This window comes from Gavia stellata, chromosome Z, assembly GCF_030936135.1.
Source record: "Gavia stellata isolate bGavSte3 chromosome Z, bGavSte3.hap2, whole genome shotgun sequence".
In the NCBI taxonomy this organism is placed as follows: domain Eukaryota; kingdom Metazoa; phylum Chordata; class Aves; order Gaviiformes; family Gaviidae; genus Gavia; species Gavia stellata.
In genome coordinates, this window is record NC_082637.1 from 43,627,235 (window position 1) to 43,644,867 (window position 17,633).

The window sequence follows — 17,633 nt, forward strand, 5'->3', positions numbered from 1 at the left end:
AAAACTTCACATGAAAATAAATGGGGATATATGCAAACTTCAAGAGAATGTTTTCTGAATAGAGTATAACTCTTCCCCTGTTTCAAGATCTTGTATGACAAGTTGTGCAGGTGATGAATAATTTCAGTATATCGTTTCAGCCCTGTGTTTATTAAATGCCTGCAATATTTGTACTGTTGGCTTTTGTAGAGTTACAAAATAATTGATACATATGTCCTCAAGAAATGTGTTTAATTTTAAGAGAAAAAGTACTTCAGAACAAACTTTCAAAATATGAATGAGCGTGAAAAGGAATACAGGTTCATTCCTCTTCCAAATAAATTAGAATTATCAAAAGGGTGCAGGCAGAATTTTCTCTGGGTTTTGTATTTCTCTTCTTGACTATTTTATGCAGGGATGAAGGGAGGAGAATACTGGCACTTACCTGTAGTGTGCCTGTTTTCCTGGTGTAACTACTTCAGTCTAACTCCCCTGAGGGAGTCAGGCTGGGCAATGCTTATGAGGAGTATTTGAACTACATCCTCATCAGGTTTTACGTTTTAATACATATTTTTTTCTTACATATGGTTTGCCTTGAGCTTCCAGTGACACTGTATTCTACATACATGAACACTCAGAACGCTGACAATGCTTGGGAATTAAACAATTCGTACCTGGAGAGAAAGAAAACTGCTTGAAAGGATCTATAACCCTCAACCCTCTACAATGGGACGCATCTGCTCTTCCTGATGAGGTACGCTTTTCACCTCTGAAGGAAAGGAAAAGAAAAAACTGTGTGCGTGAGTTTCATTGGGGGAAAGAACAGAATCATAATCAAAGGGAACTGGAAGATTTCTTACTTCTTATTTACAATGGACAACCAAAATAATTAACTAAAATACAACTAGTGGAAGACCATTAGAAATGGGAAATTGTTTCTGAATAGCAACATGAAACTTTTCAAAGAAGGGGCGAAGAAATGTAGATGAAGCATTCCTATTTTTCTTTCCTCTTGTTCCATTTTCCCTATAATAAGCTGTAAATTACCTGCCTCCAAACCTGAAAAAGTGCTGCTCGCACCTATTAATCATATGTCCAAAAAGCTACTAATTTTCTCAAAGCTACTAATATTTCAGAATACTAGTTATGTGATAAAATAATAAATAGTTAGTCTTTTGAGAAATGCTCAAGGTTTTCATATTTTGGAAGATTTCTTAAGGCACTAGCTTTTCCAGTGCTACAAGCATGATTTTCTACTTCCTCTCATTCCTGCCTGACCCTATTTAATGAGACAAAGATAAACTGATTGAAATGTCACTTGCTGTATATTCTTCCAGGGGAAAGAGTAAAACCAAAGGAGTTTTCTTTTTAAAACTAATTGCCAAAATAGTTGCATTTTCAGAAAGTATATGTGAATTTTGAGAATACTAAGTACGTCCCTGATTGGTTCTCCCCAGTGTTTTGCATTTTCCATTTTTCTTTGTTCTATTGGCATGACTGTAAAGAATTTCTGTTTACCGTATCTGTTGGTTAACATACGCTGAAGAATGGTAGTAGGTCATTACGAAATGAGTTACAAAATTACATACTAAAACCGACATCCCCATCATTGAATGCAGGGACAGGGCTAACAGCAATCTTCAAAGCAAAGAATCCTGAGGCAGAATCTGGGCATTGGGGAGTGCAGCTCAGCTACAGCAGTGTTGGCAAGTGAAAGAGGGAAAGGTTAAAAGACATGCAGGTTGAGAAATGGATGCTTTGTCTTTAGATGCAGACGTAATGTGCCTTTCTTGTCTTTTCTTCTTTCCTGTCCTTAACTACCGGACCATGCACAACTTCTCTGAATTCCTAAAACTGATAAGCTAGAAAAGAGGATACCTGTGCCCAGCTTTTTATCACAATATCTTGTAGAAAAACAGAAGTGTAGTTTTGTTCCAGCACCCTTAACTATAAGAGAGTAGGAAAACTCTCCTGTTACTGGACTTCTGTTTGCCGAAAAACAGTAAGACACAAAATAAAATAATATTTACAATGTTAAGCATTGCTGCTGAGCACTGCAGAACAGCAGCTGGTGAACAGTGTCCTCATTCATGTTTGGAGTCATGAGACAAAGTGGGTCCTCAAATGCAAGTCCCACCAAGGTCAATGGGGATTGTCCTTACTCAAACGATGTTTGAATCCGATCCTTTCTACGTATCTTTAGCCATGTTATAAACCCAATTAGTGGACTTGAACAGATGTTGACCTTTTTAGTTCACAGGGGGTTGCACTTGTGAGTGGACTAAAGACAAGTATGTAGGCACTGCTTAATAGTTTTCCTCAGCTGCAAATGATCCTATGCACACTGCAGCTACAAGTTTGTCTATGGATATGGAAAAACACCTTCAAGTACCATATTTATTTTTAAGTGAATAGTATTCCTCAGCCATGCTTTAGAAAGAGCTTTGACTGCCTGAGAGCAAAGCTGAGCACAGTTGGAAGATGGATATTTGGGTACTGGCAAGTCCCTGCTTTGCCCATACATCAATGTGTTCAAGCATGTGAGAGAGAGCATAACGGAAAAAAGAGATTGAGGGGAAAACATGCTGAAAAGGATAAGTCCTGTTGACTTTAAACAGCCATATCATAGACATTATTCTTGAGGACAAACAGGATGTGGGAAAGGATTAACAAAACTGTTGGGTTTCTCAAAGCCTTAGGGCAAGGCTGTCTCCTTCACCCATGTGGGTAGGTTAGACAATGAGGTGAAAGCTGGTGAACCTCCACCTGTTTGTGCTGCTGAAATTTAGTTAATGTAACTGATGTTTCCAGTTCCTTCTGCGTCATGCAAAATGCTTACTTTCTGGAAGTGCTGACATGCTGGCACAACCTGTGTTAGAAAGAGAAATAAAAGGAAAAAGAAAAAAAAAAACAAAAAGGAGCTTCAGCAAAGGGCTAAAGGGTTAAAATCATTTGAAATGCCACACAAAGTGCTCCCACAGTTTTAAAATGTTAATCAGTTTTGAAAGTGTAAGTCATCCCCTGCTGATAAAGAAAATGAACACAGGAACAGAGGAAAAATTGGAGTTTCTGAATTAAGAATCTGTGTGGCTTTTCATCAACACTTGGTAGGCGATCCAAATACTCAAGCCTGTCATCCAGCAGACTGGTGTAGAACTCTGCGCTTTATATTATACACACATTTAGAGCTAGGATGCCTACCCATGTTTCTTCAGTAGCCATTTTTATTATGCACGTACTGGGGATGACAAAGGAGAGCATTGAGACATTCAGAGGTCTCTCTGGAAGTGTCTGAACTCACTGATGGCTTTCATTGCCAATTACCATGATTCTAACATAGATATTCCCAAGGGAACTATCACCTACTCTACGTCCTTTGCTCTGGCTGATTTAACTGAAGTGGAATAAGAGTGAAGGAAAATGGGAAGTTGTCACTGCTCTGTGAGTGTTTGCAGAGAGAGATCCTAGCTCCCCATCCTGACACAGATGCTCCAGTGCAGAAGGAAGAGAAGGCCCTTTAGGTTATATGTTCTCTAAACGAAATCAGCTTTACCTTGCAATACAGGTGCAGAGAGGCTTTGCCGCTATTTTGTGAGGGACGTGTTTCATTCGGGGTTTTTTACAGGCTGACCTTGTCTTGGTATTGTTTGTTCCCAGGGCTTAATTTGATAAAGTACAGCACGAGGACTGAGGATGCTTAATGCTGCAGGGACCAAGCTGATAACAACCTCATTCAGGGGAAAAGTTCTAACTTTAAGAAGAGCATGGCATAGTTTTCTGTGTTGATCAGCTATTAGAACAAAGGTAGTGGGAGGGATAAGAATCAGCAAAGATTCAGCACTTCCTTTACTGCAGTCAAGAAGTTGCTTTAAACTCCTTACACAAAGACTAATATACACAAAACAGACTTTTTTTCATTTTAAACTGGCATTTGCCTTCTGCTTGTTTATTTTAAATATGTTGCATTTTATAAATTCAGAACTTGTAAGCTCAGAGTGGGATGCTTCTCACAGCCCCAAGCAAACATCTCTGATTTTAACATCCTATTATGCATGGATGAAAAGCTAAGCTAATAACTAATTTTCACCCTCAAAACACAGGCATCTCTGGCAAGATTAAAAGCGATTGTCTTTAAGAGATGTTTACTAACATTAGCCCAAAGTGGACAAACAGGCAAGTGAGAAAGCAAACCATGATCCTGCATTAGAACTAGGCAATTTTGGCAGTGCATATAAGAAAATCCACAACATTCAAAAGAGAGGAAAAGACACAGGCAGAGATTGCATCATGTTCATGCCACATGAGATCCACTGAGGAAAATACTATGAAGAAAATGCCTAGATGATTGAAAAATGAGCATTTAATTTCATGCTGTCTGTGAATATTGCACAATCTTTCTTTATCTTTTATGCCCAAACTGGATGTGTTGTGCATTGCCATAGTATATGTGAGAGCATATGTAACAAATAGGTAGCAGAGAATAAGCGGTATCTCTTTCTCTTCTTCCAGGAACACTTTAATATGAGCTCAGATACAGAAGTTTACCTTTTTATAATGAAATAATGTAACGACCATTTTTCATCCTGATAAACATAAACCTTTAAGGAGCTCTCAACAGAAACTAAAATGCTGCAGGAAATGTTATAGCTGGTCATGTAAACAGTTCCTTTGTTCAACTTCTTAACCAAAGTTGCTTTGGGTGCACTGCCTTTTAGCTGAGAGAAAATATATATGAATTTGTGGTCACTAAGGACATTACGGTACTTTCCAAGGAGATGTTTGTGAACATCAGTGTCATAGCTAAATTGCAGTTTGGGTATCAAGGTCTACCTAAACTTCCCTATGTGGTCTGCCTGATGCTGTTCTCTGCTTCCGTTTTCTCTCCTGGATGGCCATGTAGTGCAGCTCTGTGTGGCCTAATAATTATCATAGTTTATCTTGTGCTACATGTGGCTGCATTTCAGTGGAGAAATTAAAGATTAATAATATCCCTCCACGTTTTTCTGGTTTTGTTTTGGTTTTTGGTTTTTTTTTTTTTTTTCCCTCGGAAGTGCTGTGCACATTTAAAAGCCCACTGAGGTAACAAGGCTGTAAAAAATCAGCTTTCTCTTACTCATTATCATTACTGGCAACATGAAGACGATGTTTACATAGAAAGCAAGGCCAAAAATTCTGAGTCGGAGAAAAGACACCAAGAAATTCCCCTGATAATTAGTGATGACTGCAGCTAAGATTTAACTGTAAGGTTGTCACACAAATTGATACGGGCATTACCAGCCACTATGTGAGTTGTGATGTATCTCTTAGCGGCAGAATAGATAACAAGATCAATTGCTCATTTCAACTGAAGAGACAACAGTGGTCTAGCAAAAAAAAAATTAAAACAATAAAAAAAATTGAAAGACAGTGGATATTGCACGACCAGTGCTGAGTCTACACCGCACTACAAAATGCAACTGCAATTTGCGTCAGTGTGGTTAAGCTAGATTTAAATTAACACTGATCTCAATGGCAGTGTAGCTGCAGCTACGTGAACTTCAACTGGTTGAAGGCATTAACCAGATTTATTTGCCCATGGTTTGCACCTTGCACGGAACTCCAGAGAGCCACTGCAACACTATTTGTTCCCCAAACAAGTTTATTCAAAGCAAGAACCCCGCGTTTCTGCAAATGCTGCTGTCACACCTGGTGTGTGACATTTTTTGCCTCTGTTCAAGTGGTACAAAACATCTGGAAAACTAATCTAGCTGGCTTGCTGAGGATTCCCCATTTGTTAATGCACCTTTCCAGAGAATGGCCCACTATACCTGACCTTCAGTTATGAGTGATCCAGTTATGACTGCCAGAGTTTCAGGCAGTCAGCAATGACAGAACAGTTTTAGATGGCTCTAATTTATGTCAAACCCAATCTGGCTCCTGCCAGTCCCAAAATCACAGGAGTGCAAACATAGATTCAAGCTACATTTTTCCCACCTTTCCTTGCAGTTCAGGCAGACAAAGGGTTTATCCAGTGATTGTATAGCTGCAGGTTAACTTGGAGAAGCCTCTTCTTAAGCCATTTAGAAATTAGATTTAAAACTAAAAGGAAAATATTTTATAGTTAGAATGTTGTAGTTGAGAATAGAAATCTGAAAGTCTAGGAATAGCTAAGACTTGACAGCAACCTTAAGTGTACCCTTTTTTCTTTGTTTATTTTTCCTATTACTGAAGGAAGAATCATTTCTCAGGGAACAAAATACACTTATTTATAACACAGTATGTAATCAGTTCAATCTATACTCTACCCATAGCAACAACAAAACTTCTACTCAGAACACTGAACAGGAATACATTAAAAACATGACATGAGCCCTTCAGAGGTTTTCAATTATTAGTTTTCTTGCATTGCACAAAGGTACAAGCTGTCATTGTATAGTGGCTTTTTAAAATGCAGAGTATGAAATAGATGTGTTTCCTCCACATACAGCCTTTAAGCACAACCATTGCCAAATTTAAACTCTCCCTCTTTTTAATGACCTTGCTTCTTTAATAACTCCCAACTACTACTTAACCCAACAATCAGAAAAAAAATAGTTTCCACAGATGGAAAATATAAAAATGAAAGGCAGCAGAGTCCACAGGGTAGGATACGGACCTTGGGGATGCTTCATTTCTTTTCCAGGCTATGCCATTAGCTCCCTGTGTTGCCACAAGCAGGTCATTCCGTTTGGCTACTGCTAGTTCCCTGCTATGCAAATAGCAACAACACCACTCATCCATGTTTTAAAATCTTCTGCGTAAATAAGCTTGGATTTACTTGTTAAAAACTTAGACTGATTCCAAAATTCAAGACTGAAATCCATAGGAATACTTCTACTGGAAGATAATCCATAATAATAAATATTACTGCTAATAAGAATTTAAATGCGGAAAATTATGCATAATTTATTTAGACTAGCACTTCCCCTTAAGTGTATAAAAGACTTAAACTACATAAATTTATTTAAAGTTATCAGTAAAGCCAAATGAACTTATCATCTAAACTTGCTCCTGATGTTGAAAACTACATGTCTTTGAAATTCTGCTAGTGTGGGGATGGATTCTAAAACATCCCTGTTAATATAGTATGTTTGTGATCTTCACCCTGCACATTATTATTTATTAAGGTCTTTGGACTAGGGAGAACAATATAAAAATGAAAAAACCTATAGCCTTTATAAGAGTCACAGACCAGGCTATCATACACAGAATTCCTGCTATGTCTTTCAACTTGAACGGATAAAGATGTCCTTAACCACAGTGTCTGAGAATGGTCCACTTCTCACTTCCATAGGAATTAGTACCTCCAGCATCAGAGTGTGAAACACCCCAGCTCATCATGTGGTGTTTATCACATAAGACTTTCTAAAGATTGCATGGAAAGGAATATCACTGTGTCTGAATTTATTTTGTACTTTCCTAGTCAGCCACTCCTGGGAATATGGCATAAGATATATACCTTGTTTAAAACTCATACACTGTATCTTACAAGTGTTCATTTGTAATTAGTACTTTCCACAATCAACCCATCAAGCAGTTCAGTGTCAAAGAAGTTTAAAAAATTGTATGTCAACAGTAGATTACGTAAAAGAATTAGTTCTTTCCAAAGCTGTCATAATGGCAAATAGCAAAAATCAGAACAGTTCAATATATTTTGTAAAATATTAGCAAATGTGCTTCAGGAAAATTCAGTAGAAATTGGTGTAAAAACAGAAGTACTATGCTGATATGCTTTCAGCCATATGTTATGTTGTTTTATTTTTCAGCACATGTCATCAACAGTTTTCTTTTGATATGATCAAAGAACCATACACATTCACTCAAATAAGGTATAAAGAAATCTGTGCTTCTATTTTTCTTTAGTTTTCAGTCCTTCATTTTTGTCTGTTCTTTAAAGAAGAAACCTTGAATGTTCTCATGGCTAAGATGTGTATCAATTAGAAGTGAACTATTTAGTACAGCAAAGCTAAAAACTTCAGGACCTTTCAGATATGCATATCAATGGTAGGAACCTGATTGCACTCCAGGGAGATATCTTCAGTTACCACAGAAACACTCGGTGCTCTAGTGATTAGTGCAGGAAAAATATGTATACAGATAACTGGATTAAATGGAAGCAACTAATTTTGGCGTAGTGAACTGAGCCTGTAATGTAATTCCTGTACATATTCTGGGCTTTCATTGGTGGCTAGAGGTACACATTATTATATAGGCTTGCGCTCTTCTGCTATAGGGCTGGGCTACACAATAGTGCATCAAGATGAATGGAACTTTCCTTTTTTAAAGGACTTGCAATAATGATGTAAAACCTCCTAGTGTCTACAAGTGCCAAAAGTAGAGTTTGATGCAATAAACATATAGCCACCAGACATATTGTACCAACTCTTTCCTGATCCCGTCAAATCTCATAAGATAGTTTGTACTAAGATGGAAAACTTTTTCGGGATGCTTACTGTAGATGATATTCATTATATCCAGTTTGCACTGGAACACCTCTACCTTCTGCTCAGGGAGAAAGAACAGACTCATGGAGATAACTATCTTCCATATTTTGTATGCTAAGCACTGAAAAATCATGACTTCGGCCAAAAAGTTATTTACTTGTGTTAAAAATAATGAGGATTTTTTCAGCCTTTGTTCAAATACACAGTTTCGGTTCTTTTCAGATGCCCAGTGAGCTTCTTCCTTAAGAGGTTATGTGCAAACTTCTCTGCAACTAGAGAATCAAAGGTTAATCCGTAAAAAAATTGTAGGCACTTTAGCAGATCCACAGCTCTGGATCCATTCCCTAGTCTCCAGTACACAGAAAGGGTTAGAGGAAGGGAGAATGAGTCCGAGATCCTGAGTTCACACCAACCCCCACTTGTCCATGTACTCAGCACAGTTCAGCACTCTTCTGAAGTACTATAAGAGCTGAATTTGTACTATGTTTCCTTATATTTCTAGTTCTGGCTTGGCAAGGTGGCTGTTTCTGTGCCTACAGTAGAGATGTGTTTTGGCCATGATGATGTTCACAACAGCCAGTATGACAAAGCTGTCCAAAAAAACTAGTGGGAAATACCCAAAAATGTTCTAAATATTGCTCCTCCTTGTAATTTGCAGCTTCGGTTACTTTCGAAACTTTCAAGTTTAGGTGGAGGGTGCATGTCAGCTTGTCTAGATCTGCCATTACAGAGGTATTGTTTGGTGCATCTGGGGCAAAACTATGAGCAGACAGAGAGTGTGTATACCATGGCCAGAGAGACCTGGGGACCTGATGAACCTCCTGCTTTAGCTGTGCAAGTGTTTGGCTAATTGCAAGTGTGGACTCAGAGACTAATGGGGCAGCAAGATACAAGGTGTGGTTGCCTAAAGTCAAAATCCACAAACGCATCTTCACAGGAAACCAAACCTTTTAGTTGAATCTGGGGCCAGCTCTATTTTGTAGATTTGGCCCCAGCTCAGACTTTTTTAAAATGAAGTTGAGAGTTTCATGACATCAAGACTTGCAGCTGAGAACATAATAAAAATACCAAGTACTGCCAGATTGGTGCTAAAATTGTAAGCACCGACAGTGTCATTTTGAAATCCTCCCTTCACCAAGGTCAGCGAGAGCTTTACTGAGGACCTGACAGGCTAAGGACTTCATGCTATGTTTTTAGAGGCGATATAAAACTGTGTAAGTCTTGACCGTATCTACTCATTTCAGCCTGTCTACTACAGCCCTGGAAACTTCTCAGTGATACTGTTTTTAAACTGGCACCACTGTTTAAATACAGGTTGCTCAACTGCTGAAGACCATGCATACTTACATGTTTTTAAACATTTATGTCTAGCCACTGAAACTGGCATTCTCTTTAAATGAAAAGAAAAAAAAAATCAGAATTTTCTAAAAAAATACAGCAAATGTACAGCAAAGACAGACCAGAAATGGGATCTAATATACAGCATCTAATAAGAACAGGGAAGTTAACCCAAGGATCTCGGCCATGTTCCAGTTCTAATAATTGTGTTTTAGCTCTCTAAATTCCCTCTGTAATTTCATATAGGTAGAGAATTCTTCAATTCTTGTCCTAAGCTGTTGTGTAGATTTGCTATTCATTAATGAACAATGCAAAGCTTAAGTCATACATATACTATCTGGATTTTATCAAATTAACTATTAAGAAAATGTCCTACCCCCAGTTTAGTCACATGTAACTTCTTGGGTAGTTTCACTGGTGAAAAGAATTACAGTTCTCCAAAGTTGTACTTCTTTTCAGATGAAATATCTAAGATTTTAATACTACAATACACAGCAGTAGTATTTTTGAATGAGAGAGTATACATACTATTTTTTGTATAAAAGAAGGTACGTTATTCCGATGACCACAAAAGGAAACGTGTAACCTATGCATAAAACGTATATCAATAATATTCAAAAACATGCATATCTACCAAAGCAAAACCAGAACAGTTTTGCCTGGATTTTACTCTATCATTTGTGTACATTTTTTTCTGATGCTCAATCTTTATTGAGTGCATTATGGACTTCTCCAGGGACCAGAAAATGCGTTCTTTTGAGTAAACACGAAATGCTTTGATAAATCAAAACATTCAAATGAGATTACTATTGGAAAAAAAATCTATTCTGTTTTTAACTGAAGTTCTATTGTTTAGGATAATAATAAAACCATTTAGCCCAAAAGACTGAATCACATTTTTATTCATTGTTGCCATACTGCACAGTTCTTAAAAACTAAATTGTCATATTAAATGTAAATAACGTATTCTCATAAGCTAATCAGAAAGAAGTAGAAATTGCCTACAGCATACTGAGGGATTGATATTTTAATGTGGTAATTAAAAGAAGCAGCATCTTTCCAGTACAACTATTCCTGTATCACAAATGTTCAGTGGTCAACACCTTTACCTATTCCATAGGAAACAAAGCAATCTGTACTGCAAATGAATCACTCTTTTGAATATTGACCTGTGATAGTAAATTTCAGACCACTGCTTGGAACGGTTCTGGGTAAAACATCAGAAGACTGTTTTTACCTAAAAACCCACTTCTTGCTACTTATTACCTTATATTGTTTTAAATTACACCTTGAAATCTTACAGCTATGCAAAGATTTGTTTTTATGGAGATAAGCCCCCAAATCCCTACTGTAAAGTAAAATAAGCCTTATTTTTCAGCTTTAAAATACAGATTACAAGCTTGGTACTGCAGGGCAATATGCACTGTTCAGTAGTGCCTATTATCTGCAACAGGCTCCTTGCGATTAATTGAGACTGCTCCGTAAGTGGAAGATGCATTGTATATTTCTACATGCATTACTTATGTACTGTACTACAAATGGTAACACTGACATTAAAAGGAGTATCGAGCAGGAGCCAGACCTTCAAACATGTAAACTGCAGCAGCCTCACTGCAGTTGCCTGAGGCGTGATGGTTTATAGCACTATAGGTTTTAGCCTTGTGTTGAGAGAAATAAAATTACTAAATATGAGCTACAAGAGTATGAGTCACACACAGTAGCATTTGGAAAGTTTAGATAACTAAACAGAAATTAGTCAGTTTAGATAAGTAAAAGTACCTGTGAATATGGAGAGATCTCTTGCCCCAAACTGACTTTCATAGAAATTGAAGTCCACCACCACTTTCAGCTGGACCATAAATTCTTAAATCAGGAGATCTGATCTCAGCAAGTTTAAGAAAGATACCTAAATCATAAACCTAACAGTCTGGTAAAAGTCCAGCAAGGCACTTAAGCACGAGCATAGTTTTAATCTAGTGACTAGCTCCACTGAATTAATAGTACAACTCATGGGCTCGAAGTTAAGCAAACGCTTAAAGCATTTTATGACTCAGTTACAACTATTAGATCAGAGCTTCTTGGGGCTGCTTCTCAGACACTGCCAGATTTGTAGTTAGTGTGAGACTAGAACAAGTGTTGATGTCAAGGAAACCCCTGCAATTCTGTAAAAGCCAAGGGGCACACGAATTACACGTCTTTGCAGAGGTTCCTGGATTACCTGTACTAACCTTGGAGCCTCTTCCTGAAACGTAACAAATAATTTACAGATTCCACAGCCCTGTACAAATATTAATTACAGCAAGTCTTATCACACTTCCTTAGCAAAACTGAAAATAAACTGTCCAAAGCCAGACAGTGAGTGGCGCAGCTGGTAACACACTTCTAATACCCATTCACGCGCTCCCTACTTTGATTCAATATCTGATTCAAAGATCTAGACACTCTGTTTGACAAATCAGACTTTGGGCTGAGGTTATTGTATTTTAGCTAATCAGTCCGAGGTGGAGGAGCTATAAAACTCTTTTTTATTCTTTTTGGGCCTTTAGTTTTCAGGGAGGGGAGTAGGTGATGCACTTCTTTTTCATTTAGAAACTTACTCAGTGTAAATTTACAGTTAAAGAACTCCCTAAAGTGAAAGGATGGTTTAGAGACAGTGTGTGAGTACAAACTCTTCCCTCCAGAATCCAGAGACCATGCACATCTCATTTGAGGGGAGTTGGGAGGGTCTCTCTTTGCTTAAGTATGCCCCTAGTTCTCAATTACCAGAACGGCACGTCCATCCTTGTATCTGCCTGCTCAAGACATCATTCCGAGTACCTACATTCTTCTCAGTACACAAGTTGTGAGCCTTAACACTGTAATACGAAAAAGCAATCTAAACACTAAAATCCAAAGCACTTCTTTATGAATTAATTAGCGCCACAGTACTTGACCTTTTAACTAGATTGGGGCCTCTAATTTGAGGGCTATCATCAGCAGCCCCTATAAAACCAGTACAATAGATTTGTGAACACTGCCCTCTAATTCAGTGTAATAATCTTCCTACAATTGTGTTCGTTGTTGTTCTTTAACGGTGGTAAAAAAGAAATATATCAATTCAGTTGAATGAATCTAGTCTTTATCTCTCCCTTGCTATCTAGTATCAAGAAATTACAGAGCATTGTTCATAATACCTGTTTGGTAAAGGGTTGGTGTAGAAAATCGGCACATCGCATTTTAACAAAAAAATCCATGAAATTTGGTAGATAGAAAGCTTTTATAAACTCTGGTTTCTGCTAGGTTACTGTATTAAGAGTCTCAAAGCTTCCTCCAGTTAAGGTTAATTTATTGTTTGTATTAGTGCGTATGCCTTAACAACGTAAAGAGCATTTCCCGCAGATTGGTTAATAAGATGCAGCACAGAGAAAGGGCCAATGAATCTGTTTGTTACAGTCTACTTAGTGAAGCTATGACTACAATACTCCAGTGCTGAAGTCAGTGAAAAGACACCAGCACAACACAACCCAAGGAAAATGCAAGCTGATACAGCACAAAAAGTGCTTTGTTTAAGAGCAGCAGAAATTTCCAGCAACTATCTGTACAAAAATGCATGGTAGAAGAGAATGTAATTAAATAACAAAACAAACGCAAACTAAAAGAGAATCATTATAAACCAGGACAAGGACATTTTGTTTTTAAGTGCACACAATGAATTTTAAAGGTCTTTCTTCAGAAGGGGCAATAAAGTATTATGGAGGAGTGACACATTTGATGGATGGGTGGGTTCTGAAAAACCACATTATCAATTACTTTTTCATGTTTGGCTCTGGTCCAGTAATTTTTATTTGAACAGGCCACATGCTAGCATGCTTTTGATTGCAGGAAGTGACTGACTATTGTTAAAGAGGGTACTATTCATTTGCCATCTTCAGCTCTACTCTATCCCTCCTTCTTCTCGTAGGGATTCTCTTATGGCAGGCACTGTTCCAATTCTTAAAAGGAAAAAAAAGTTTATTTAGTAAACTACTCCCTATTTTGTTTTCAGCCAGCTCACATCAAGTTCAACCCAATATATCTTGCAGGTTGTTCAGAAAACAAGTGATTTAATTGCCCTTCGAGTTTATTTCCCAATCAGTTTGACCCTGTGGGTTTGTATCCCTTCTCTCTTTTATACCAGTGTACATCCAAAGCAGTGCCATTAAACCCGATGGAGTCACTTAAGCTACAAGCAATTAGGGAGTAAATCCCCATTCACTGTTTCCTTAAGTAAACTTTACAGAGGTTCATAAGATTGCCTCATCAAAAGGATTAGTTATCAGGAACAAAACGTCACTGTTTACCTTTGAGACAGGTGTGAGTTAAAGGACTGGCTGATACCTGGAGTACCTGGCGTGAGGATCACTGCATGTATACTCAGTTACACAGATAGAAACAGTCCTTCAAATAACAATAATTTCCTCTTTGCTTTCTCTAACTGTAGATTGTGAAGGTCCATTTGCCAGCACCCAGTGAAGAGAATTGCATTGTTTGCACTCAGTTTTCAGGGAGACCAGACTGTGACCCCTACTATAAATCATTCCTAGAACACAGGACAAAGTCTCACCACTTCCAGAATCCATTTTGCTCCACTCCAGGAGACTGATGGCAGCTCTCCATCCCACGAAAGATAGTCTGGACTCCCCATTGGGTTCCTCCCTCGTATTGGGGGCAGGAAAGAAAAACATGTCAAGGACAAGAAAAATATGTAAAGGACAAGAAAGGCAAGGCTGCAACATGATGTTGTAATTCATGCTAGGAGAGCATGAACTCTCAGCTCTCCAGACCCAGGTGAACAGGGATAACAGAAACGTAACCTCACACACTGCTTTTACATAATCTGATGACTTGGCAATATTTTTCACATCACCCCAAAATATGCATATAATCCACAAAAGCCTTATGTTGACCATTTTCTGAAGAAAGGATTGCTGACTCCATGGATATGTCCATGTCCGTATATAGGGTCACTGTATGTTAATCCATTAAGCACCGAAATAGAAGCAGAATGCATTCAGTGGTTCTCAAAATCCATTTACTGTTTAAAAGTTTCAATGCTGAAGTACATTAAAAGTTCAAAACTGCCTGGACTCCTGTAAGACAGCAGGAAGTTTGCATTGCAACTAACACATTTACTTGAAGCACATCGTCTCGACTATTTCCATTCTGAATAACCGGAAAGGAATTATTCTTCCCATTCCTTAGGAAGGAAAAGTATATTTCGAGAACAACCCTGGTTCTTCATCAGATGAAAACACACTGCCGTCAAATTAGAATTTTCCATTGTTTTAGAGGAATAAACATGTATACGGAAGCTATTGATTGAAATCAGTCTCTGCTAAACACATTAATCTTTTCACATAGTAATTCCATAGCTACAAAAAGAGGTGTGTACATCTTAGTCATGAATGTTGCTCCTAAGGAAGGTGTAAAGAAAATAAAACTGTTTCACGAAACGCAGTATCTAAACTTCCGATTGCTTGTGCTTGCTGAGTCTGCAGTACAATGACAGCATGCAAGTCAACTTCAATATATAATTGACGATTAAAAGAGAAATCGTGTCTTTACCCTTTCAGAGCAAGCAGCAAATTTGCAATCTATGATGTGAAAAAGAGAAGTTCAAATCTTATCTCCACTCTGAAAATAAGTTAAAAATCTTCTTTGAGTTTTTGCCCTAGATAATAATTTTGTGCTGTTCAGTTTACTGACTTTTGCCAAAGTACAGAAACGTTAATAGAGTCACTATAAAGAACATTAAACTAAAGATATATTACATTAATTTTAAATTCTTTTTCTTTCTTTTGGCCTCTTACCCTTCAGTACGGCTTTCTTCATCCTACTTAATGCACCTTGAACTTGTAAAATTAAATTGGTTTATATAGTTTTCTTGCATGAAAAAATACAAATCATTCGACAATGTTAATTTCCAAACAGTGATCTTTCTCTTTTATCAAAATTATGTGACAAAAATCCCCTTTTCAATTTAATATTCATTTTTGAAAAGCTAAAGTTTTGAAAAATGTGGAATAGTATTTATTGCACCTAAGAAATCTTGAGTCAAAGACCTAACTCAAAGAATTGGATTTATCCAGTAATTAATATGTGCCAGAGGCTAAATAATGACTTTCATTAATGGTGTTGCAAGGGCGGGGAGAACTTCCGTTACCTTCAGGGGCATGGACTGCATCTTGGGTAGCAAGAAGGCACGCTAGGTCCATTCTCCTTGTCTTCTAATATTGCTAACAGACTCCTAACATTGCAGTAAGCACTGAAACCTGGTTAGAGAAGTTGAAAGGCAGGGTAAATTGGTAAACTGTGTGTTTTCATGCAGTCATCACTCCTGAGAGGGAAATCCTTGTTCTTATACTGGGGGTGAACGCATGGGAGGCTGTGCTGTGTGAGTGGGTGACTTCTTCCTCGTTAAAACTCTGGTTTCAGCACTTAGACCAAGCCATGCATTTTCTTGTGAAACCATGCGATTAATTTTTTGGAGGCTAAGTAAGTTTAGGATCCAATGCTGCCAATGAACTGGTGGACTTTAAGTTACTGAGATTAACATGGTTCCTATGAATAAAATGAACTAAGAAATACTGTAATCTCATCAGGAGTATAACTTATTATCTAGCTGCAATGGGACTATAAGGTATAACTGTGTGAAAAAGCTTTGTTCAGGTCCAGCTTTGTCAGTTCAAGCTGTATTGCACTCATTCCATGTTTACTGCCAGCTAGAAGAATGTTGCCACAAAATGTGGGAAAAACAGCCTTACGGCTACATCTATTTAGCAAATGTTCCAAGTGGGCCTCAAGACTAAGTCACTCCCTTGCAGAAAGTGAGGGGTGACTAGGTAGCACTCACATCTCAAACATGATAAAAAGACGTAAATGCAACTTAATGATGGCATAGGACTTTACCAGACTTCTCTGAGGGAGTTAAGTTTTCTTCCCAAAGAATTTGTCATGGGTTTGCCGTGGAAAAAAAATATTCCTTACTGCTAGTTCATAGATTGCAATGAGAAAGGGAGCACTGTCTAGGAAAAATTAATTTCAAACACCTGCCTAAGTCATTCTGCACTGCATAAGTCTGCAAATCCAGCTTCCAGTGTATGACAGACGCTAAACTGCTATCCTTCCTGCAGAAAAAACTACTGTGGACTTTAAGAGGTTTTCCTGCCATATCCCACGTGAGTTTCTTAGAAGTGGAATTGTGTCATAGCAAGAAGTCTGCATCTAATAAATCAAGCAGAAATAAACAAAGTAAGACTATGAATCCAAAACACCAACGCCCACAGAAGAACTAAATAAAATGGGGCTTTGGCAATGTTAAAGAACATAAACATTTTATTGAAAAGTAGTTTGGAACATGCAAAACTCTTATTTTGTGAGAGAGCTACATACAAATTGATGTATAAATCATTGTATTATGCATAGTATCATAAATTCTCTTACTGTGCTTACTAGCTACAACATATCCCTAAGGTCACTAATGACTAATTTAGAAAGTTGTAGGTATGGAGTATTTTAAAAACGTACTGTGACAGGGTCACTTGATAGCACTTGTAAAACACAGGAATATAAACCGTGTATCATGCTGTTACATTCTTCTACCAGTAAAACCTGGCTTAACACCATAATTAAAAGTTTTAAGCACAGAAAACTTGGTGCCACTTCAACTGAAAACCTCAGTGAGCTTATCTTTCTGAAAGATAAGAAAAGCACTTGTTACACAGCGCACTTAAATACGTGTACTGATGTAAGATTTACTCTGAGGCATTTTGAACTGATTGATTTATCAGTTTAACACCTTTATTTTTGTAAGTCTGTGTGTGCGTGTGTGTGTGT